Genomic DNA, 24,098 nt, shown 5'->3' with positions numbered 1-24,098 from the left:
GTGCTTGGCTTTCAATCCAGAGCTATACATGTTACATATTTGATGTTTCGGGTACTCATTGAATTATTACTGCTAGCAGGAAAATTTCCTGATTAGAGTATATAAAGGATAGTGTATCGCTCTTATTAACATGGAGGAAGTAGCTTTAATGAAAGTAAGTTTCTGAGAGCATAGCATGTGCAAAGTGATAGAGATGGGATAAAAAGTCTTTATGCTGACTCTAAGCCCAGTTCTCTCAGCTTTTTTAGTTACTATTGTCACCGAGCATCTGTTATACTAACTCCTAACTCAGTCCTGAACCCATGCAGGTCCAGGCTAGCAAGGGGATTGTCAGAAAGTGGGATGGAATGCTGAAAAATGTAAATGTCATGGTTTTTTCCATTGAACTTCCAAAAAGTCTTTCCTTGTAGAACCAGCAGATGCTTGTATTTGGGGCCTATTCCTAAAAATCTTCCATGGAGCTCAAAAATGTCACCCACAGGAGGGAGCAGTGTGTACTGACAGGACAGACAGGACAGTCCCTGTTGCTGGGCAGGTTTTGAGGGGTCCACTTTCATCAAATCTCTAGACTCTAGCAGGCAAAGTTTGAGAGCAATCAATAGGGGGTTAAAAATTGGAGGTGAAAATTAAATATTAATCTGTAATATAAATATAGATCTGTAAATTTGGTAGCGTTACAAAATAAAATCAATATGACTATGGAAAAAGGGAAGGATTTTGAAAAGACTGTAGAAAATTGTGAAAGAAAAAAATACTGAGGATTTTTCAGGAGGAGCATGTGCTAAATGTTAAGGCAAGACTGATGCCTTTCTACAACAGAAAATAATTGCAGGGCTCATAGGTAGAGAAGGGCACAGAATTCCTTATCTTCACCACTCCTTGTTTTTTCAGTTCAGGTAAACATGGTAATGCAATTTTAAGACTGCACCATTTTGAGTGCAAAGAAGAGCCTTTAAAAAAAAAAAAGAAAAAGTGAAGCTGGAGAGCTTAGAGAGCTTTCTGATCTTACTCTGAGAGAACATATGGTACTGGAGTTTCAAGACCTGTCACAAGCTACACTGAGGAATAAAGACCTGAGGAAGATTACAGTCTGTCTTGAAACAGAAAATATAAAATTAGATTATTTTTTTTTCCTTTTAAAACATAAAGAGCAGTAGTACATCGTAAAGAATAGAAATGACAGGGTTAAATCCTTGAGAAATTGAATTTAATGGAAAAATTTTAAAAATTCAGTTTTCCTTCAACACAGATAGTGAGAACACTCCAAAGTACAGATTGCTAAACTGGTAAGTAAGCTCAAGAGTAAAATGATCCAAAAGACAAGGGGGAGGGAAGATAGGAAAATTATCAGTATGTTACGGGTTTTATCAGACCATAACAATTTATTGTTGTTTAGACAATTGTTCTGTCACCCGATGTCCACTCCTCACACAGAAAAGGGAATTGGGAAACAAGGAAAGACGAGGGTTGAAATATAAATAGATTTAATAGTATAAGGCTAAATAACTAACAGTAATACTAAAGAACCAGTATAAATCCTGATACTAATATAAGATATACAAGAATTATACTCAGCCAATTATATCAGTAGGAAGCTGTGCAGTCCCAGCAGTGGACAACACATGTTGGACGCTGAGACCACTGTGCCTTTGGGAAGGAAGGGAAGGGCTCAGTGGCCCAGCACCAGGGTGAGGAGTTCTCTCGTCCACTACCATCAAGGGAGAGACAGAAATACGCAGCAAACTTTTCTAATTTATATTGAATGTGACATTCATAGTATGAAATGATCCTGTTGGCAGGTCTGGGTCAAATGCCCAGGCCTCACTCTTCCTCATCCCTGCACCTGGTGAGGCTTGAAAACGCTGAGACCTTGAATCCCACAGAGCCTAGCTGGTTATAAAGTAAATATTTTCATTAATTCAGACACTAGATAGTCTTCTAAAAGGGCAGTTTTCCCCTGCACCAGAAAAGAAATTAGTCCTGTGTCGCTCAACCCAGGACATGATATTAAAATTATTTAAGATTTGTGCTACTCTGAACAGTAATAAGGAATAAAACTGAAAAAGAGATTCATGAGAGAAAGATAATATTTTGTTTCCCATGATGATGATCATGGGAGAGGTGTAAGTGAACTTAGACCTTTTGGGGAAAGCAGAAAAGGCTAAGAGATGTAACAGCAGCACATGTTTAGGGGTTTGGGCAGGTTTAGACTAGGGCAACCCAGTAATACCCTCACGGACTGAGCAGAGTTCTGTGACTACCAATTGAACTCTCTTTTTCTCAGAAAAATAAATCCTATGGAGTATTGACAGAGTGTATTTATGGGTAACTTTATTGGTCATACATCCCTTCATAAAAAGACCAAAGCAGAACAAATTAAAAAAATTTACTAAAACTGCAGAAGGCTTGTCTCTTTCATTCCTGGAATCAAAACATAAGCAAATATTTTCTTTTTTGTTGTTGTCTGTCTTTTTTCTTTTTTAAAGAAGTTAGAGATAAAATGAATTGGCAAAGTGATAAAGTAGAACAAAGTACAATATTTATCTGTAAAATTAAGTGTGTGTGTATGAACAAGTGTCTTTCAAAAAGTTAAATATGTAACTACGAACTTAGATGTAGATGTAAAAATGATGTGACCATTTATGTAAACAAGTAAATATTAAATGTGTATAATAGTGTTTACATATTGAACAAAAATACATAAAGTTACAGTAGGGTGTTAGTACAGACAGACTTCTAGCAAAAAATTTTAAGAAAAAGGTTGATAGTTTCTAGTAAGACAGTTCAATTACTTCATAAGGAGTAACATACTTTTGCACAATTTTTATTATGCATTATGAGAGAAATACAAAAACCAAAAGAGTGATTAAAATTACACTATCTTAAGTATCTGTTCACTCTTTTAGAAATATGAGAAAATATTTCTTAGTTCCATCACAAAGTACTACATGGATGCTTGTGAAGTAATTTTTAAGATAAATGAGGTAGCGGGTCTATGTATCCCTGTATTTTCACTTCACAGGACTGTGAAAGAAATTTGAACTACTGTCTTGATAGATTTATTTGTTATGATCGTTCAAGGAGGAGGCCTCCTCTCTTGGAAGGAAGTAAGACTTTTTATAATAGCCAAAAAGAAGAGAGCTTCACTAACTGCTTACGATATAGGTCTGTTCCATGAATAAGTGCTGATGGAGTGATACTTGTCAGCGCACTGATGATAAATTGGGAAATACTTTAGTGAGATATGTGCACCTAGATCAGTTGGGAATTATTGTAGACTATATAAAAATACTATGAGAGCTCTGGACTGCTATATAAAAGGCATAAAAATTATTTTACTTACTGCAGACTAGGTCTTGAATTTGGATAGAATGCAAGTACTTGTGCAGTGTATTAGGCAAGCACACATGTTAGAAACACATTTGACAAGAACTAATAAAAATTGCAAATGTGGAACTTAGGAGAAAAAGGGGTTTTTTCCTCAAAACATGTGTAAATGTATTGCTGAAAGGTATGGTTAGGAAAAAAGAGCAATGGAAGAGCTGAAAACAGAGTTGAGAAAGAAGCTGTAACAATGAAGAGAGATGGAAATCTATATATTGGTATTAATGCAAAACTTACAGATGACATTACTGCTGATGCCAGTCTCTGGCAAGATGTGAACACAGACTATCACATATATTCTTTGTAGGTTAAATGTGTTTGAAGACCTATAAGGATATTGTAAGAAATGAATCATAGTAGTGACTCTTGAGCTGAATGACAACACCACATTGAATTTTTGGTTTTGTCTACTGGAACGTTTTAAAAGTGCGCCTCTGTTGTGTTGCGTTACTCAAATTTGTAAAGTAACATCATGTTTCTTGTTATGCATTTAGTAAAAATGGAAGTTTACCAGTTCCTAGCCATGCTTCTTGTTTAGAATTTTGACAGATACTTTTCTCAGATTCTTTTTCTATTTTGATACGTTTTTAGCAACTGAGATTTTTTTTTTTGTCCTTCATAAGTATTCGTTCATGTTGTTATTGCTTATGACTCCTGCCACCTAATTCTAGTGTGTTCCACATATGCGTGCTCTAGAATAACTTTTTTGCATCATGGTTGATGGAAAATTAGATATGTCTTAGATCCTGAATTGTCAAAGTTTTTTTACAGCACTAACTTGTGACACTTTTGTGAGAAAATGAAGTAAATGTCATCAAAACTTTAAAGGTAAAGATACTAGGTGGACTGACTATGTGCAGAGGTGGAGTGTCAGATGGGGTTAGCTTCTATTTCCTAGTCCAGTAGACCGTAACTCATCTAATCAGTTTGCTTTGTGCCTTCCTTTTCATTTTAGGAGAGCAGATGGTTTCTTTAACTGGAGTGTGTCATTGCAGTCAAAAGAGTTGGAATATCTAGCCCTCTTACGCCTATAAGGGACATGTGCATGCTTCTGTGTCCTTTCACAGGCAGGAGACAGGAATAAACAGCATGAATTTGGTGTATCAGGTGTTCCCTGCCTGCCCACTGCACTGTGAGCCTGTGTACAAAAAAATATGAACTCTCTTCAAAATCGAAAGACAATAAGCCACAGAAAGTTGGCATCCTCCTAGTGAAGAAGGATCCTATAGAGAAATTAAAATGTTAAGTATCTCTCAAGAATATTTTCAGGCCTTTTTTATTGGAGGATGGATGAGCTGAGGCAGATGTCAAGAGAAGTGTATTTTACACCTCAAAAGCTGTCACAGCAGAAGTGCTAGCCTGTGGTTCAGTGATGGAATATGAAGATAGCAGATGGTGTCAGAACACAGATATCTGTCACAACAGGGCTGGAGAAGCAGAAAGCTTCAAATAAGTAACAGTTTTGACTGTGTAGGTTTTAGAAGTGAACCAGGGAAAGGCAAAATCAATATGCCACATTGTAGACAGTCAGTGAAAAATGCACAGTGAGTTTAACATCATCCTACCAGATCAGTCAGCAAACACCCAGGTTAGAGTACTGCTTGCGAGCCAAAGAAAAGGGCTGGTTGAGAACCTGTATTAAAAGGAAACTAATCACATTTGTTCCTCTATTTGTGACCATAGGTGTTACTGCCACAGGGATATCGAAACTGAATCAGGATAGAAATGGAATGGTTTTTTCTGTTATGTCCAGCTCATTCTTTTCTATGTAAAAGATGCAAGCCTCCACCCTGCCCCTTATGATTCTTTGCATTGCTTTGTGCTTCTGAGTGGGCCTCTGGAATATATAGAGGCAAAGACGAGAGAAATCCGTAAACTGAACCAGAAATAAGACTGATGCTTTACTCTTCATCTTGTAGGGGAAAAATTACAGGTGTTTTACATCTCCAATGGCAAATTCATCCTGATAATTTCCATACCTGAGGATGATCTCCCAAGACTGTAGTTGGACTCGCTGAATCATTAGTGTGCTTAAACTCAAACGTGCTTTACAAGATTATAATGACTGTAATTGTTGCTATAACTCTAATGTAATGATTATAATTGTTATTGTAATATTGTTAGTCCCTGAAGTGGTCAGGCAGTCCCTGAAGTGGTTAGGCAGTTGGACTAGATTATTGTTGTACGTCCCCTCCACCTGAACTGTTCTATTCTAACTGTCATAGTTATATTAATGTCAGGAGGGGCTAGGCGATTAATCCCCTGTTAGACACCCTAAAACTTTGTGCGCTGCTGTGTTTTACCTATCTCTTAGACGCCATGCAACGTTGGTGGGCCCTCCAGTTGCTATTTGAAATTTTTTGAAAAGCAGCTATAGGAAACTTATATAAAATTTTTATGAATGAAGCACGCAAACATGTGTCCAAACCCAAAAGAGAAGAATTATGACTGTGGTCAGTGCAAGGTAAAGCTAAAAAAATAATACCACGTAAGATGCCATTCTCAGATGAGTATCCCCAGAAAGGCAAGAGGGTTGTTTTCCACTTACGTTCTCTGTTTGTTCCCATGGGAATATCTAGTCTTGACCTTGTGGAAGACTTGCTGTCTAAGTTATCCCATGATATTAATAATTTGTTCCCTCCCCCCATTTATATCAATCTTTTATCCTTCCATAGACCTTTCAGAGGAAACTTTGTATCTAAAAAGACAATACAACCAACAATAATGCATTTTTTTTTAACCTTTAAGCATAAAATATTGTAAAGGTTATGTATTTGTCAATGTAATACTTAAATGTAAAGGCAGTAATTTAGTTTCCTGACTGCTACAGGTTATAGTTCTTTATTATGCTAATAAGACTTGATAACTAACATCTATTATGTTCTAAATGCCATAAAATTAAAAATAGATTGTACTGAAAATATGACAAGGTTATTTTAAAATTCAGCATTTAACTTCTGTTTCTTTTTTATTATGCATTCTATTTTGATTATGTATAGGCAACTAAAATTATTGTAAATTTTCTTTAATTGTTGTATATATTTCTTCCAAAACCTTCAACAGGTTTTCATAATTTATGAAAAAGGAATGGTAGTTAAAATATTTCAAAAAAGGTTTTTGTACTTTCATTGCAGTAGCAGTTTTCTCTAAATCTATGATCTTGAAGTATTGGATGGCACTATTGATATTTAAAATGGATGCAGGGGCACTTTTTTACTTTGGGATAGTAGGGAACGTGATGGCAAAGTCTTTGAGATTTAATTCTATCCCGTACTATGTGTGGCCAGCACCTTTATGAGCAGCAAGCCGGGCACCACAGCATCTTAGAGCAGGAGTACACACCAGAACACAAAGTAGTGGGGATGTCCACCAGCTAAAAAGTGTTAGGGCTGCCACTAAGTGGATGCAATTTCAATTAGTTGTTAATATTTAATAGTAATATTAAATATGAATAGCTAGGGAAATTCCTATCTCTGTAGAAATTTGGAAATATATAAAACAGAAGTTGGAAACAAATGGCCTTTTAAATATGGAGTAGCTTTGCATCAGCAAACACTTCAACGACAGTTTGAAAAAAGTATTTCAGACAAGAAAACAACCGTCCTTGCCAGTCTGATCTCTCAGCCAAAGCTATTGTTAAAATAAAAATAATAAAAGGTGGTTCTTCTAAATCAGTTGTCATTAACTTGACCATGGAGGAGGTCAGTGTCCTGCATCATCAGAGTCTCAGCTCTCTACTCTCCAGTGCTCAGACCTCTGGAGGTGCCGTGACTGATGGAAAGCCCTCCCTCAGGACTGCTACCCCCACTGCCAGGTTGTGCATCTAGCATAAGGTGCACAGCAAATCTGCACTGGCACAATTCCTGGGAAAATAATATCCCAGACATGAAAGAGAAGCTAGCTGACAGTTTTGCCAACTCTTCTGTTTTATCTTGGGGTTTTATGAGTTTTCTTACCGCTTTTTCTGAAAGCATCAGCTAGTTGGTGTGTGTGGTGGGTTTTTTTGTTGTTTTTTTTTTCTTCTTTCTTACCTAAGAATCCCTTCTCCTTTATTAAAGGGATAGACTTTCATATTTATGAAAAAAAGTTTGATGCCTCAAACAATTGGAAAATCCACTTTCAGAAGACAAGAATTAATTGCTTCATCACTGTTATGACTTGGGAGTCTGCTATGGTGTGTAGGCATTTTTACTGGAAGTATTTTGTGTGCCTTGAGGAAAAAGGAACAAGGAAGCAGGAGAAGGTGGCTGAGCAGATCTGTATTACATCTGGTTCTCCACTGCTGTCCTTCACAGCAGTCACAATATATCTCTGATTTGGATGTAGCAGCTGTGAATAATGGAACTGTAGCCAGCACCCTGTGGACACCTCTCCCTACTACTTTTCAGTTTGGTTGGTTTGTAGTGATGAATTGGAGCTATCAGGTTCAATTTCAAAGAACTATTCCTGAGGAATTCACTGGTAGCTTGTTGGAAGGACAGAGTTGATGCTGAACCCAAGAAGTGTGGAGCCAAGACATAACAATTAAGGACAAAACTAGCTACTTGAGCTAACTTAGTGACAGGAAAAGGTCCAGTCCAGTGGCATGAGGTCCAGTCAGGAAAGATTTGCACGTTGGATAGTCTTTCTGATGAAGCTGATCCATTTGGTTATGTGTGTACTGTGGAGGGGTGTTTTAACATTAATATCTAATTTCTGTGAGAACTTTATTTACAAGTGTGGATTCCAAAGGTAAAAAGATGAAGTAGGCAGAGCACTTCTAGGACTTTTAAAAATGCTTTGCATGCCTTGTGTTCTAAACTTAGGTCTAGTATCTTAGGATTTTATCAAGAGAAATGCTATGTCTGCATAAAGCACTCCTACAGTGCTCATCTGCTGTGGTGATAAACATTACAGGGACCACAAACTAAGTGACTACAGTGCTTTCTTGTGTTTACCATTCTCTTTTAATTTAAATTCCATTTAAACTCACTGTAAGGACTTTATCATGGGCTAAAAAAACCCAGTTCTTGGTTGAATAAAATAATTTGATACGTTGGTATTCCTGATCTGCTGTGCTTAAAAGGTTTACATTTTTCAATTATATGGGTTTGATTGACATTAGTTTGTCCTTTGACTCAGTGTCAAACAGTACCATCTTTAAACTAAGCATGGTGCTCATGCTTATGCTCTGTGTTGGAGGAAAATCCACTTTTGTTATTTCAGTAAATGCAAGCATAACTTTTCAGTCTGATTTGTATTTTCAAACTTCCCTTCAAAATCATTATTCCTAACTGATGCTGTTCTTCTATGATTACTCAACAGCTTTAAAATATCTAATCAGAGTCTAAAAATGAAACAGTTTGTTAGATATGTTCTGCATGTGTTGAGGTAGATGTCTGTTTTTATTTAACAGGGATTCAGTAAGAATAACTGTGAGAATAGCTCTCTGTGCAAGGGTGAGAGAAATTGAAAATATTCCATTTATTTATATCAAAGTTGTCATCCAGGCTGGCAAACTTAAGCATCAAGAGAGAATGATAAGTGAAAACTTGGAAGATAAACATGGAAAAGACTTCAGAGTTCTACAGAAAAATTCCTTAAGAAGGAAGCTTAGGACATCCCACTCTTTGTACAGTTTTATGTTTTGTTAAGGATCTTGAAAAGATGGTGAACACTTTGGTGACCCACAGCTAAGGTGCAGAAAGTTTTCACAGTACAGAGTGATTTGGGTACTTTAAATAGTAGACATTAATTCAGTAATGGCAGCATTAACATAAGGAAACCTACACTGTGTATACCATGATGTATGCCGTTACTGCTTAATAAATGTGCTGGTTAAATGACTGGAGGCAATGTGAAGAAGGTCTACCAAAGCATAGATCGTGTGGAATTCAATGCAGGGACTTCAGCAGGCTGGAGAAAGGGTCTGGCAAAAACCTCGTGAGGTTCAGCTAAGGAGAAATCGGGAGTCCTGCAGTGGAGGAGGAATAGCCTCCTGCCCTGTTGACCCAGCTGGAAAGCAGCTTTGAGGGGAAAAAAACCCTGGTGTTCCTGAAGTATCAGATTTATGAGGAAAGGCTGAGAGCTGGGACTGCTTAGCCTGGGGAAGAGAAAGCTTAGAGGAATCTTATCAATGTGTATAGATATTAGATCAGCAGGAGTAAAGAAGACTGAGCCAAACTTGTCTCTCTCTGTATGTGGCCACATGGCAAGAGGCAACGTGCTCAAACTGAAGAACAGGAAATTCAGTGAAAAAAAACCCTTTTTTTTTTCTTTCTTTCCACTCTGTGGTCAAGCACTGCAACAAGTTGCCCAGAGAGATTGCAGAGTCTCCATCCTTGGAGGTATTGAAAACTCAACTGGTTGTGGCCCTAAGCATCTTAGTCTAGGTGACTCTGCTGGATCAAGGGGATTGGGCAAGATAACCTCAAGAGGTGTACCAACTTCAGCCAGTCTGTGATTCTGTGAGTTCCAGTTTTAGTGCTCTTAATTGACCACTGCAAAATTCAACATTAGAAATTTTAGGCAATTAAGTCTACTTATCTGAATGTCCCCACCCAGTATAATTATGCATTTACTAAAAAACCTGAGGTCTATTTTTCACAAAGAAAAAGACCTTAGGTTTTGTTGCAAATATTGGCAACATCTTTGTTTACTTGCATTTTTAAGTGATATGCTGCAGTCACATTACAATAGGGACAAAAAGTACTGACACCCAAGAGACTGTCTACTGAATCATAAGAATTGAAACCCAGATTTAAAAATAAGTCACATACACACATGCTCACACTCTCAAACTCGCACAAATCCTAGCCCCTCATAGCTGAAAATACCTTGTCACCTCTACTTCGAACTGCTTTTTTTCTCTGGGGGAAAATGAAATCATAGTTGTGATCTGCACTAGGAATGTGCTAAGCATGCTGACAAACCCCTTCCTAGTCTGCTTTTGGTATGGATACTGTTTAACTGTTTGGGGACAGTCATTTAATTTTATCTTCATTTTAATTAACTTTCCAGCAGATACTGCCAAGATTTTTTTCATGGTAGGCTGAATCTGTTAGCTACAAGTCCCTCTGGTTTGCCCCATTGTTTAAGTGTCTCATAGCAAAACGTGACTTCCTTAATCATACAGGCACAGTATCTACGTGTCCTCTAAGTGGTTGCTGCATAATGATATCTTAACCAGATATAACTCAAATTTAAATATATGTAAATGCTAGAATACCGGTCATTAATTTAGTTGCAATTCAAATGCAAGGCTAAGAAAGTTCTGCTCTTGGCTCTGTCCCAAGCTCCTTCAGAGGAAACTAAGTCAATTGTCAACTCTGAGCTTTATTTATCTCCATAAATAAATCAGAAAAGTAACTGGTTGTCTTACCATTATGGCAAGGCTTTATTCCCTAATGCTCATTGAGTACCAAGGAAGATAATGTTTATCATGAAGCAGAAAAAACATATAAGGGTATTTCTATAGTTTGCTGGTGAACCAAAGTATGATTTGCTACTGGCAGCATTACCTGTAGAATCTTGTGATGATAATAGTGGCATTAATATTTGTTGGAGGACATAATTCAGTGACACATTATCCTCATCAGCCCCAGGCGATGTATTTATTTATATTAAGTGAATGACTTCAGACATGAGTTTGTAGAATTTTTAACATGTGTTAGTCAACCTGTGTTTCTCTTGGTAAAGGAAAAATTGCAGAAGGAAAAAGTAGAAGTACCTTCTAATTAAAAACTTTCTGTAGTATTCACATCTTCTGAGTTAGATGGGGAGAAGGTGGCATGTGCTTCTTTATAATCCGTCTATGAATCTCTCTTAAATAAGGTTTATACTGTTATGCTTAGGAGAGCAAAAGGATTATAAAAGTGTCTGTTCCACCTCTGGATACATGGCTTAATTTAGTGCCTAAATTTAATCTGAACATGGGCAAGGAGGTCAGGAGTAGATAAAGAATTAAAACAAACAAACAAACAAAACCCCAAACGCCAATAAGATACCCCAAACAAAACAAAACAAAAGCAGCAGACCATCTTTCTGAGGTGCCTAACAATAACTTTTCCTACCATATTTGATAGAGATTTTATTTAGTCGCTTACGTTAATGTATAGAATCTGTTGGTGATTTTCTGGTTTTTTTTGTAGACTGTTCAGAAACATTTTAATAGTTTGTGAACACATTTCAGTTCTAAGCAACTTGGCTGAGAGCCAGTTGCACAGACTACGTTTACTGGATACTTTCTGTCTCTGTTTACCACCAGTCTTTTATGAATAAACCAGTCCAGGCCTTTTTGCAAAGAAAATCCAAAAGAGAATAGAGTAGTTCATTGGCTTCTTTGCATTTTTTCCTCAGGTATTATCTTGTATTTCCAATAAACAGTCTAAATTCAAGTAATTTAGTTTAACACTAGAGGCAAAATTGTTAGCCAGTGCAAATATTGTTTGAATTAGCATTCCTCTATATTGGACAATAATTTCAGTATACCTTACGGTGGAACAAGATGAGAGTTCAGAATGGAGTTACTAGATTGGATACTAGTTACTAGAATGGATACTAGTTATGTATCTAGTACAATGTGGAAGTGTTTCTGTTCAATGCAGTGGGCTATTTGAGCAGATTCTTGCATGGGTTTGGTTTTAGCTCTACTTGCAGTTCAAAAAGCGTTTTTTATCTTTGACGTATACAAAGCTGTTCACATTTCCTTGCTCGTTTGCATTTTTCTGTGGGAAAGGATAGTTAATGCTCTTTGGTTTAACGAGCCAGGTCAGATGGCTGCTGGTGAGAGAACAGGTTTGTAAAGACGGGCCACTCAAACGTCTGGTTAGGGCAACATAAGAGTTTCTGCTGCTTTTAAAATCATATTACACCATCACTTACATTTCTGAGTTGTTCTTTAGAAAGTTAAAAATGCATGTTTTTCTTCTGTAGTTAGATTGATTGAAATGCAACCTTACCGTTTGACTATTGCCACTACTGGCCTTATGAATTTTTAAGATGTTAAACAGAAGGGCACAAATAAGACCAACTCAGAACTTGGTTTGTACATCATAGAATATTAAAAAATAACATTCCCCCTATTTGCTCAGTCCTGATCCAGCTTTTCTCCCTGTTGCATTGCTATTACCATTTCAAAGGAGAAAAGAACAGAGAGAATTTACAATATGCATTTCTCTTTCACTTTCTCTGTAATAAAATGCCAACAACTTTATTTTCCACGAGGCTATCGCTGACTTGCTTTTAATCAAACAAATATCATACCCATTAATTATTGTTTGATTTAATTATTAATCGAAGAATTGAGAAATAGTTCTCAGTGGTTCACAGAGGTGCCTCTTGAGCTGTGCAACACGGTTATAAATAAAGAAGGGTGTGAGAAAGTAGCACTGCAAAAGGTCCCGGTTAATGTTAATATGAAAGGACTCGCCACAGGTTATTTGCATTAAGTAATGATGACCTGAGATCAAAGTCAGAGCCCACTGGAACTTAAGATTCCAAGGTAGACTAATTCTAAAATGTCTACTGAAATCTTCCAGAAATGAAATATAAGCTACTGTAATGGGCTATCAAAACTGTCAAGCTGGCTCAGCAGAATGAGTGATGTGTTTAAGTCTGATCACTTTCAAAAGCTCCGTGAAACTAGAATAGTTCCATCCAAATGGCCACAAGCGATTTCTGTATCCAATTATCAAAAACAAGCTTAACAAAAGCTGTCAAGTGCTGAATTGTGTTTTGGAATTGTGCTGCAAAGCGATAAAATGATTACCCTTAAAGAGAACTTTGTACATAGATTAATAAACATTTCTCCTACTTAGCGATTTGAAAGCAGTAATTAATTATCAAAAGGAAGTAATTCCATTTTTAGCTCACGCATATACTAAAAGTTTAAACGTTACTTTTGTCGACAAGTTTTCAACAATGCTGTAAAGTGTGCAAGCACAAAAGGTGAGGATTTAACATTAAGCAAAGCCTGACAGAATGTAAGTGCTCACAAAGCTGCTCTTGTAGAAAATCACTGATTATGTAAAATTAATTAGTATAATTCTGATCAGTGATTCTCTCTGAGTAATAGTTTAGCTGGAATTAATAATCAGCTACTCTTTGTATTTTTTAATGTATGCTTCTGACTTCACTGTGTGCATTAAAAATAGAGCTGAAAGAGTTTTTTAGGGAGCCTTGCTGCAAGCTCTTATCTCTTTAAAAATAAAATAAAGGCAAGACAAGCTTATGAGCAGAAATGTAATTAAAGTCACAGATGAAATTAAAGGGGGTGGGAGAAATGAGGACAGCAAAAATTTCTCTCTTTTCTCCCCTCTAGAATCTAAAGCACTAGGGGTAATGAAACCAGGGAATAGAGGGGAAAAAACTCAAAGGTAGTTTTCTATGAACTAAAAAGAAAGCAGTTTAAAATGTTCAATTCAACTGAAATTTCAATTTCCCAGGCCTTTTAGTGCTCTGCTGAGACTAGGTCTCTCTCATTCTCCAGTTTTAGCAGAGAGTAGCTTAAATGTAGAAATATGAAGTTAGGAAAAAGCAGTAAACATCAGTTTCTGTTACAGGTACTCTGCTGCCAGCACTTTTAATCTATTAATGAGTTTTGTGGTAACTCGCTGTTTTTCTTGCTGCAGTCAATAGCAATAGAAGAATTTGTTTTCATCTTGAGGGGGGAAAAATAAATTATCTTTTAAGAAGAAGAAAGATTGAAGTTCAGAATGTAAATGAGTGTGTCCTCCTAAAAAACAGAGGTTGAATGAAAAAGTTTAAACTAGATAGTTTTAAAATGCTCTCATGGAGTTCAATAACTGTTAGGATCAGTTGACTTTTTCTTGTTTAATGTTTAGATTGTTTCAACAAAAGGAATTAAAAAACCAGCAGCTTCTGGGGCACTCTGAGATAGATGGTGTTTGTTACTGAGAACAATTCAACAAGGACAGCTTTTGTATTTTGATGGCACAGTAAGATGCATTCAGAGAAAGATTTTCCAATATGTCTATGGAAGAAGATACTTGGTTTTTTGATATTTAATTTTCAATTGAAATAGATCTTTTGGAAGACAGAATAAATTATTACCTATATTTAAAAGTTAACAACAGCAGTTTAAAATTACTCAAAAGTTTTTTCTTTTGCTATATTGAGTCTTGAGTGTGCCTTGAGTGTTGACTTGGGTCTAGGAGGGGAAGGTGAACATTATCTTCAAACTTTTGTGTGATTGTTTTATCATCTGAGACAGAATATAGTGCACAGATTAGGATCAGTTAATGCCTCGTGTATGTATTTGCTATTAATTGATCCTTAAAATGTTATGGGTCAAATTCTGGCCAGTGTGCATGTAGAATATGTAACTTGATAAACACATGTAGGTGTTTTACGTTGCTGAATCAGAGATATAGACTATGCAGTAAATATTTATTATAAATGCTTACAAGGCATTAGCTGTGATATTTGTGTACTACCTGAGGGTCTGGTTGGAATAAAGGCTTTTATTCATGTTTCGTACACACTATTTCATGTTTTTATTAAGTGCTTAAGTCCTGCTCAGGCTTCTGGAGTGGAACTGGTGTCAGACTGCATTTGCTGAAACTTATAAATGTCTAAAGAATATATCCAAAGTTGGTATTTCAGAACTTGGGTTATCTAATTTTATTTGCTGTGCTGCATGTCTCATATTTACTACTTGAAATATTTTTGCTTTTAGGAGTTTCACTACAATTCATGTTTTATAGTGCAACCTACGTCACATGGGTAAATCATGCCTTCAGACTTCATTGGCTTTCCAGTCATGGATTAAGCTAGAGTAAAGAATGGTTCACCTTATTAAAAATTTCTAGTTTTCCTTTGTCATTTAGATCAATTTTTATTTCACTTATTGGAACGAAGAGAACTGGAACATTTTATGGAAGACATTTCCAAGGACATCTCTATCTTGTGTTCTCTCTGAGTTGTATAGCTAAGAATTTTTCCCTTAGAAAAGCTGTCATCAGGAGAAATTACTTTGATTATAATTTTTTTACCATATCATGACAAAAATATTGGTTTGTTTTTGTTTGTTTGTTTTTCTTAAAAATGAGTTTGTTGCAGCAGAAAAATATAAACAGAAAATTCTTTGGCAAAACCAAAAGATACTTCCAGGAGTTTCATATGGCAACCAGAAATTAAATGAAAGAAATGGAATGTACTTAATGACCATCCTCTACTGAGATATCATGAAGAAATACACTCATAGGAGAAATATAGCAGATAAAACTTGAAATTTAAGTCTAAAATTTGATTTTCATAAGTATCTGTAGTGGAAAACTGTAAGACTTCATAATACCTGGGTTTTTTTCTTTAGAATGAAAGCAAATTTTAAAATCAAAAATGTTTCCTGTGACCAGTATATAGCAACTTATTTATTGTCTTCTATGTATTATCTACTAATTTTAAATGGCATAGCAACTAAGCTGAGTCTTAAGTCCTAACTTGTAGTAATATTTTGTCTGCAAAGACTCAAAATTACTTTCTTTAAAGAAAAAAAGATTATAATTTTCCCTCTTATTTACATGAACTAGTTCTATATCTTGTATAGGAAAAGAACATTTTTATTGGTAAAAAAGAAAGCTGCATTACAGGACTTCTGTACAAACTGGCAATGTTGCCAGTGTTGGATAGATAACTGGATAATCCAATGTTGCCAGTGTTGGATAGATAACTGGAACCACATAGTCTGGAACCACTGGATTCATAGACACCTTTCGCATTGTCTGTCTTTTAGTGAATGTGCCTCCAAACTTTGACACTCAGCCTGTCTTCACTGGTGAGGAAGGGGCTTTGAGACTGTGAGTAGAGCACAACAGTCACAGCGAGAGCCTGGCTGAAGTGTCTGTGAACACTGTGAATGGTGTTCCTGTTTGAACAAGAGAAGTTTTAGGGTACTGCTTTGGTGCTTGGAGTAGATTTGTCATTTTCATACGTAGATATCTGGATATGCCACACAAGTAACAGATTTGTTCTTAAATGAGATTTTTCCTGTTCTCAGTTCTGTGTACCAAAAAACTATATCTTCTAGGAAATATTTGAATATTCCTTGGGCCAACTGAGAGTAAACTTTGCTAAGTTCTGTATGAAACATTGCAAAGATTTGCAATGCTGCAGGTACCCTGTCTCTTGGTACTTCAGGCTGTGTCATATCAGTAAACACTTGAGTTGTGGCGCTGAAGAACATGACAAAGCAGTCAATGATGTGTTATAGCTGCTTATTTTCCATGTCTTGTTCCTTAATGAGTTACTTTTAGGTATGAGCTTGGCTGGTTTGAGATCAACCTGGGAGTGAATTTTTTTTTACCTAATTTGATATGATCAGTTGAAAATAAAAGCATGTTTTACTATGCTCTGAGTAATTGCCCTAGAACAAAAAATACGTATCAAAAAGTTCAAATGTTTTGAACGATACATAGAGCGTCTCTAAAGAGCAGGCAGGTTTTTTTAACTGTTCAGCTCCTGTTGGTCTGCCACTTTTTAACCTAAACTTCAAAGTGACAGTGGTTGAGATGGCGCTCTGGTTTGAGATGAATCAAGTTTGCTTACATGATCATAAATAGTAGGTGTAAGTCATTCCTATCTCTAAAAAAAAGAATTCAGAGTGAAAACGGAAGACAGGTACTTTGAACCTAATGCCCTGAGTGATTGTTCTGACTTATTGTACTCCATATGCTTAGTGCTTTTAATTAAAATGAAATCTTCCCATGGGCGTTTGGATATATTCTGGCAAATCAATTCTTTTCTTCCTTTGTTTTCTTATATTTCACTGTCTGTCTTCATCTTCTTTTCTTATAGTTGGAGAGGAAACTCCTTAGAGTAGAGGTTTGTGTGGTTTTTGTTTGTTTTTTTAAGTCATAACTGTACAGCATAAAGCTCAGCGGAGATTCCTGTTACTTCATCAGAGCTTCTGTGTGCAGCTAAGTCAGACAATAGCAATAACAATTACACAGTTCTGGAACAATTTTGACCTGCCATAGGACACGCAGGGATGAAAACAGAACACAGATGAAGCGTCTCTCTTAAAGCGACCTGCCACATTGAAAAAATTAAAATAAAAAAAAAAAATCTCTGCGAGCCGCACTGAGAGGAATACTCATGTGAACTTTTGCAAACATTATTCTGGAAATGCCATTCTAAGCAGACATACCTCTATGAACAGTAACCTGACATTTATAACTACACTAAATAATGCAACAAAAGAATTTTGAAGGTTCATGTGAACCTTTCCGCATGCAGACTTTGCAGTTTCTTAAATTATTTACCAAGTTTAGAAACCATCTCAGTGAAAAAGATTTTTGAAACACAAAGCAAATATTAACTGTTGAGTTATATGAGAATTTTGAGTTTGTGTCAGAAGGAAGATGATGTAAATCTTGTATGACTTGTGGTTTTGCAAAATAGTGAGGCAAACTACTTTTCCATTTCTACTAGTACAAATCAAAGCACACATCTAATTTTTGCAAGGTGAGTTATGCCTCTAAATATTTTTACACTGAATAAGAAGGTCATGGTAATATTTCAGTCACAGGAGAGAAATGGCTGCTTGGTTCTCTATGGTCTTGTACTAGTGCCCATGGATTGCATACTGTCAGGATAAAATTCCCTCCTTATTGGGGGCAAAGTCTGTAAATTTTAATGACAGTGGTTATTATTTGCATTTTAATTAATAGTTATATTATCAAGAATGTTATCATTAATAATTTTGTTATATTGTCTTCCATTGGAGGCCGTTACAAACTTTCTTTAGTCTGACCAAAGCTAACAAGATATTTACAATGAACTGTCTTATTACAGATAATCTGTGCCTAGTTTTATTTTTTTATCATCTCTTTGTTTTGGAAAAAAAACAGTGACTGCCTGCCATACATAAACATAGGTTGTAGGGATTTTTTGCAATACACGAACTATTCAGCTGGTTAATGATACTGTAAATATCCTGAAAATTGCTAAGACTTGATAGTCATTTTTAAATTTTTTTTAAAGAACTGAGGACTAGGAAGAATGCAAAGCTCTTTCACTTAGGAGGAAGAATATGCGTATCATGCCATAAACTATGGATTCAATATTCATTGAAACATGTCCTTTTCAAGGTAAATTAGTTTGTGATAAATTCCACATTGCCATGACCAGACTGCTGACAGCATCATCAAATCGTGGTAAAAATATGTAGGTGTGAGTACAGTTATGTCATTCAAAAAAAAAGCATTATTCTTTCCAGAAAACTTGCATCTGACCAACATCTAATGCAAGGTAGTTGTTTAAAGCAAGTTAAGGTATTAAGCATCCTATTAAAAAGTATTATTTGTTATTAATGTAGTAGTAGTGCTTCTAAATGAAGTAAACTTTGGCTGTTTCTTTAGTACTTGAGATGATCTCAAGCATCCTGGTAGGTGTGCTAGTAGTGTGCGTGTTTTAATGGACCTCGAAATAACTTCTGGCTTCTTTATTTGGTGATTAGCAATGTGACTTCTGTATAATATACCAAGTCTGCTAATGTCACATGCAGTTACTAATTTAAGGAACCATTTAATGGTATGGAAATTATTGATACATACCAAGACACAACTTCAGTTCCAGACTTTTGAATTTCTCTTTAATGGCTCATAAATACTGTTTCATTCATTGTAACTTTTACAAGAAATTGACTTCCTACTTGAACTCTTCAGGGAGCTGGACTCAATGACCATTATGGGCCCCTTACAACTTGAGATGTTCTGTGATACTGTGAAGTTTTATTAATATGAAGATCAGAGAATAATTTTCTGAATATTCAGGGTTTTTTGAGGGTGGTTTATTTATTTTTTTGGTGGGTGGTGTTTGTTTTTTTTTTTTGCAGTAGTAGAAGACATTAGAGTAAAACACAGGAAACTGTCCTTTCTAGAATATACCCCAGTGTGACTGCTAATAAGCATATATCTCAGATACTGCAAAGGTTCTTTATAATTCTTTGAAAGTCTGTCAGTATCCCTGTGCAAGATACGATTGGTAACAGAAAAAACACAAGTCTTTACCTCAGAGCATTGTTGTCTTGATAGGTAGTCTTTATAATGGAAGTATTAATACGTGAATGCTAAGGTTTAGTGTCAAGGATTAAAATCTAGTTCTGCAAACACTTCCTTCCTAATATAACATGGATTTGTAGGACTAGACTCTTGCTTACACAGATTTGTTCTTGAAATGAACTTTTCTGGAAATTAAATCATAACTAATTTTTCAGCTGTTACAATAGTGTAACTTGGCGTCATTTATTGAAATCTGAAACAGAGGGGGTCAAGATTTCTGGACGTGACCACTGTAAACAAAGCTACTGTACAGCAGAGATGACAGAGCATACAATATACTTTGGGCATTAATATTCAAAACAGCAAAAACTATCTTGTTGCTGCATGCTATGCTGGGTCAATAAAAGAAATACTAATGAATTGCAACCATTGTATTTAAATAAGAGAAGTGTACAAGCATCTTGTTCTGCAGTAAGGAATAATTGCAAAATAATTCTGCTGATAATGGGGGAAAGTTAAGAAAGAAAAAATTAAAACAAAAAAACCTGCTGCTGTCCCTTAACCAGTCTGCTATTTCAAACCAAGTGAACTTGAAATTTCTTTAATAAGATTTCTTAAAATTAAACTGTTTACACTGGACCTGAAAGCATTCAGTTAACTACAGAAGATGTAGGACAGCACAATGACCTCCTGAGATTTCATGGTTTATTTTTTAAGGGATTAATTTTCTTAAGGATTAGTTCAGATACTGCTGAAGGCTGTGTCAGATTCTTGGTGGATTTGCCTGATAGCTGTACTCACTCTAAATAGGCAAACAAAAAATAAATAAATAGCAACATGACGATCAGTTTGTGAAATGTCAGTTTTAATTTCTTGATTGGCTCACCAAACTCTGCTCTCCCAAGAATGGATAGGAAGGGAAAAGCAACAGTTATTTTTGACATGCCCCTAGGTAATTATATTCTTCTTCATCAGACAAGAATGTGTATGCTTGACTGCACAATTCAGAAATTAAAAGCTGCTGCACTTATTTGAAAGGCATGTTTTCTTTTGGGGTTTGTGCCACCATTTAGAATAATCTTTGTCTCTTTTTAGCTGTGATCCTCTCTTGGGGAATCAGAGGGGGTTTTTTTTATTATTTTTTAGCAGTATCGATGAAGATATAGCTGATCAAAAATATAGCAGCACATTTTTTAATGCAAAAACGAACTTTCGGTGGGCTTTCGATTAAAATTTTATTGTAATAATATGGAAGATGGGAAGAGTACACATGGCAAAAGATCCTGCTGGAGCAGTTTGCCTGTTGGAGCATATTGGGCCAAAGAGACTGTTTGTTTCAACTATGAGCACAGTGGTGTTCCATGTGAGGTAGTTGACGGACACCTTGTCGTGGTTGTGTGGTACCACCTTGCGTGTGCCCAGGGGACCTGCTTGGTGCTAGACTGAGGCAGGGACACTGAGACCTGTGACTTTGGTCACCATCCTGTAAGAAGGTGGGAAATGAACTTGCTCTTAGAGGAACAGGAGGAAGGACTCAATTTTTTTTTTTTTTTCTCCACCCCCCAGCCTTCCATCCACAAGTTTAAGTGCAAGACACTGGAAATGTGTGTGAACCAGGTCCCTTCTCCTAAATCATCTTTATGGGGCATAACCTCTCCCCTGCGGATGGCAGAGGACATAATTAACTAGCTTTTATGGAATGCAGAGGTGGCCCGTTGCTTTTTGCTGGGAGATGAATGAGGATGAAATTTGTCAAACATGGATGCTTGACACTGGACACAAATTTAGGAATTTAAATCAAAATTGCTTTGTTTTCTGGGCATTGATCTTGCACTTGTGGGTGCCTACCTAACTTTAAAATGAGGCTGCTATGGTTAAAGTGCTAAATATGCATCTTGGCAGCTAACCTTAAGCATTAAAAATTGAAAATTCTGGCTGTGGCTGTCTATACAGTATTTTTTTTCCCATTCTTTATTTTGTATTTGCACAGCTCTGTTAATTAGTCAATTAACAAAAGAAACCACAATAATAAACTCCTCTAGCTCAGACATGTGGTACATAATTCTTGCTTCTCAGCTGGCTCTTTTATTTCCACTTCATGATACTGACCAAATTCACATCAGAGTTTCTGAATAGTTTTTCCATTCTGAACTTGATAAAGAGAGGGTTAAGTTTTGTGCTTATTTGTTGAAGGTTTTTATTTTTTCACTTACAGAAAATTAATTTGATCTTCTTTGTAGCTCACTAACTTCCTAATCTCCAAAGCCATATTATCACCAGCTTAAAATAAACTATGCACTGATTGATTGACTGACAGGGAGAAGTTTTTCTCATTTGGCTGGAAATCCATCCTTCGGCAGAAATGAGCCTGTTTTTTGCCAGCTTTTTTTTTTCCTAAACATTTTATTCCACTCAAATGTTAAAGTAGTTCTTTCTGTACCATTATGCAGGGAAATAGCTTAGTACTGCTTTCCCCATATTAAAATGCTGCATGTGCAGAACTGCTTGGAGTGAATGTTTATGAATATATGTTCAAAGCTGCATATTCAATATCGAATTTGAAGTCAGACCCAGATATGTGTAGAATAAAGCTTTCTGCCTTTTACTAGTTCATGGCGTTATCATTTATCTGCCTCACCACATAGAGAGCTTTGCAAATAAGATAATTTTGCAGCAGTCTACAGCCAAATCTTAACAGCTGGCTTTCTGTTGTGCTCAGATTCAGATCTGAGCTTTTAATGCAGCTCTTCTAGAATGCCCTTTATCACCAGGAGAAAGGGAGAGACAACTGCTTTGCATTTTGCAGGTGTAATGTGTTTTGGGATTTTACCAAGACCAAAGTCTCTTGATAACAGCTGAGCATATAAAAGTTAGGAGGATAAAGCTTAGTATTAAATATAGTAGATAAAACTACAGATAACCTTTGAAAAACACCTGAATAACATGTAAACTAATACATTAAAAAGATCATCTTTTATTTTTGCTTTTGGTGAAATGAATCAGTTTATGATTTTAAGCCTTATGAGATATATGACTGCTCAGCGGGGTTGAGAAATAGTTTCATCACCTACAGGTAGAAAATTGATTTTTACTCAGTGTACGGTGATGTGTTGTATTTCTTTAAATCTATAGTCGGAAGCAGAACACATCCCCTCATGCTGCACAAAAATCAATTTACCAGAGCAGAAGGAAACTTAAGTATATTCTAAACTGTGTAACAGAGCAGAAACAAAGCAGTTCTGGAGATAGCACTCGGTACTAACTGTAATAAGGTTTACTCTACATTTGTAGAGGAAAGCAGCATTTTTTTTTCAGTTCTCTTCATTGTTAATGCATGTCTCTGTAGTGCAACCGGATTCATAAAGCAAAACAGCCACAATATGGTTTGTTTTGCCTTTTCTTCGTAAGTCTTTATGTGATGATTTTACATTTGGCAAGCAGGACTGCTTCAGTGTCTGGATAATATGAGGTCAGGTTAAAAACAGTGGAGCAAGGCATCACTTAACTTCAAGTGGCCTTTTAACTCTGTCGTGAGTGTTGTGCTCAGTCGCTTAAGTGGTAAAGAGTAGCAGCAGCGTGATCTTTGTGATTTGCTCCCAAATGGAAGCGTGTTGTGATGGCAGCTGGTGGGAGGTTCATGCCACCACACTCAAGGAACCAAGGCAATGCAGAGGAGCAATTGGGGTTTTTGCAGACATAGTCACTACTGCCTGACCAGTGCAGCAAAAAGAGTGCTATTGCTGCAGTGAGACCCTCAGCCATAGGGTATATACCTTCCAGTTCAAATAGACCACACTAAAATCAAATTTAGTCCCCAACCCAAATAATTAAACCTTGCTCAGATATGGCAGCAAGAGGCGTTGGCATGCTTTTGGGTTGTGGCTTAGACATATTCGTGTCACTTTGATATTAGTGTAAGTGGAGCAAGTCTGCCCTTTACTGCTGCTACAGACCTGGTGAACCAGTATCGAGTGTTGCATCATAGCAACTTCACCACGGTTAAACTGCAACCTCTTGGGATTAAAGCTAGATTTTGTTTTGCCTACCGTACTGCTGTCAAGATATTCAGTGTTTCAAAGTCATATGCTATCTTTTTAGGAGCCTGGAGAGGCATCATTCCAGGGAACAATAGCAGGTGGCCCAGGTTTTTGGGGGTGATGAAAAAGATGGCTCTGCTATAGAGTAGACTCTAGACTTGGAGGTCTCAGTCCAGTCCTGGTGGACACAAAAATCTTCTATGTGGATAGATGAAAGACCTGTATAAGGCCTGCACCTCAGTCAGTTGTATTTCAGTTGGTAACACGGTTCTGTTTGTTTATTGTTTGAACACTGCTTGGTTACAACTGGATTTTAACATTGTAACAAATCCATGTTTAACAAATTCCCATATTAGACAGTGGGACATAGGGCAAGTTCAGGTTAGGTAACTTGTGTGAGAATGTGTTTTTTTTTTCCTTAAATCTCTGGGTTTTTTTCTTTTTAAAGAAAGCCATCAGATCAATTCTAATAACTTCATAGGATGTGGTATCACTGCACATCACACAAATTGATTTCATGCAGGCTTTCTTGGAACAATTTGGCTGGTTTTCTGTGCATGTGTGTCTGTAGAGATAGCCTTCCAGGTTGTGGTCGGTCCATGTTCAGCGTAAACTGAGAGTATGCCTTTTTGACAGCTTGGTCAGGTAGACTGCTACATCTCTGAAAAGAAAGAAG

The sequence above is a fragment of the Calidris pugnax genome, unplaced genomic scaffold, assembly GCF_001431845.1.
Source record: "Calidris pugnax isolate Ruff unplaced genomic scaffold, ASM143184v1 scaffold42, whole genome shotgun sequence".
In the NCBI taxonomy this organism is placed as follows: Eukaryota; Metazoa; Chordata; class Aves; order Charadriiformes; family Scolopacidae; genus Calidris; species Calidris pugnax.
This window is presented reverse-complemented; position numbering follows the sequence as displayed.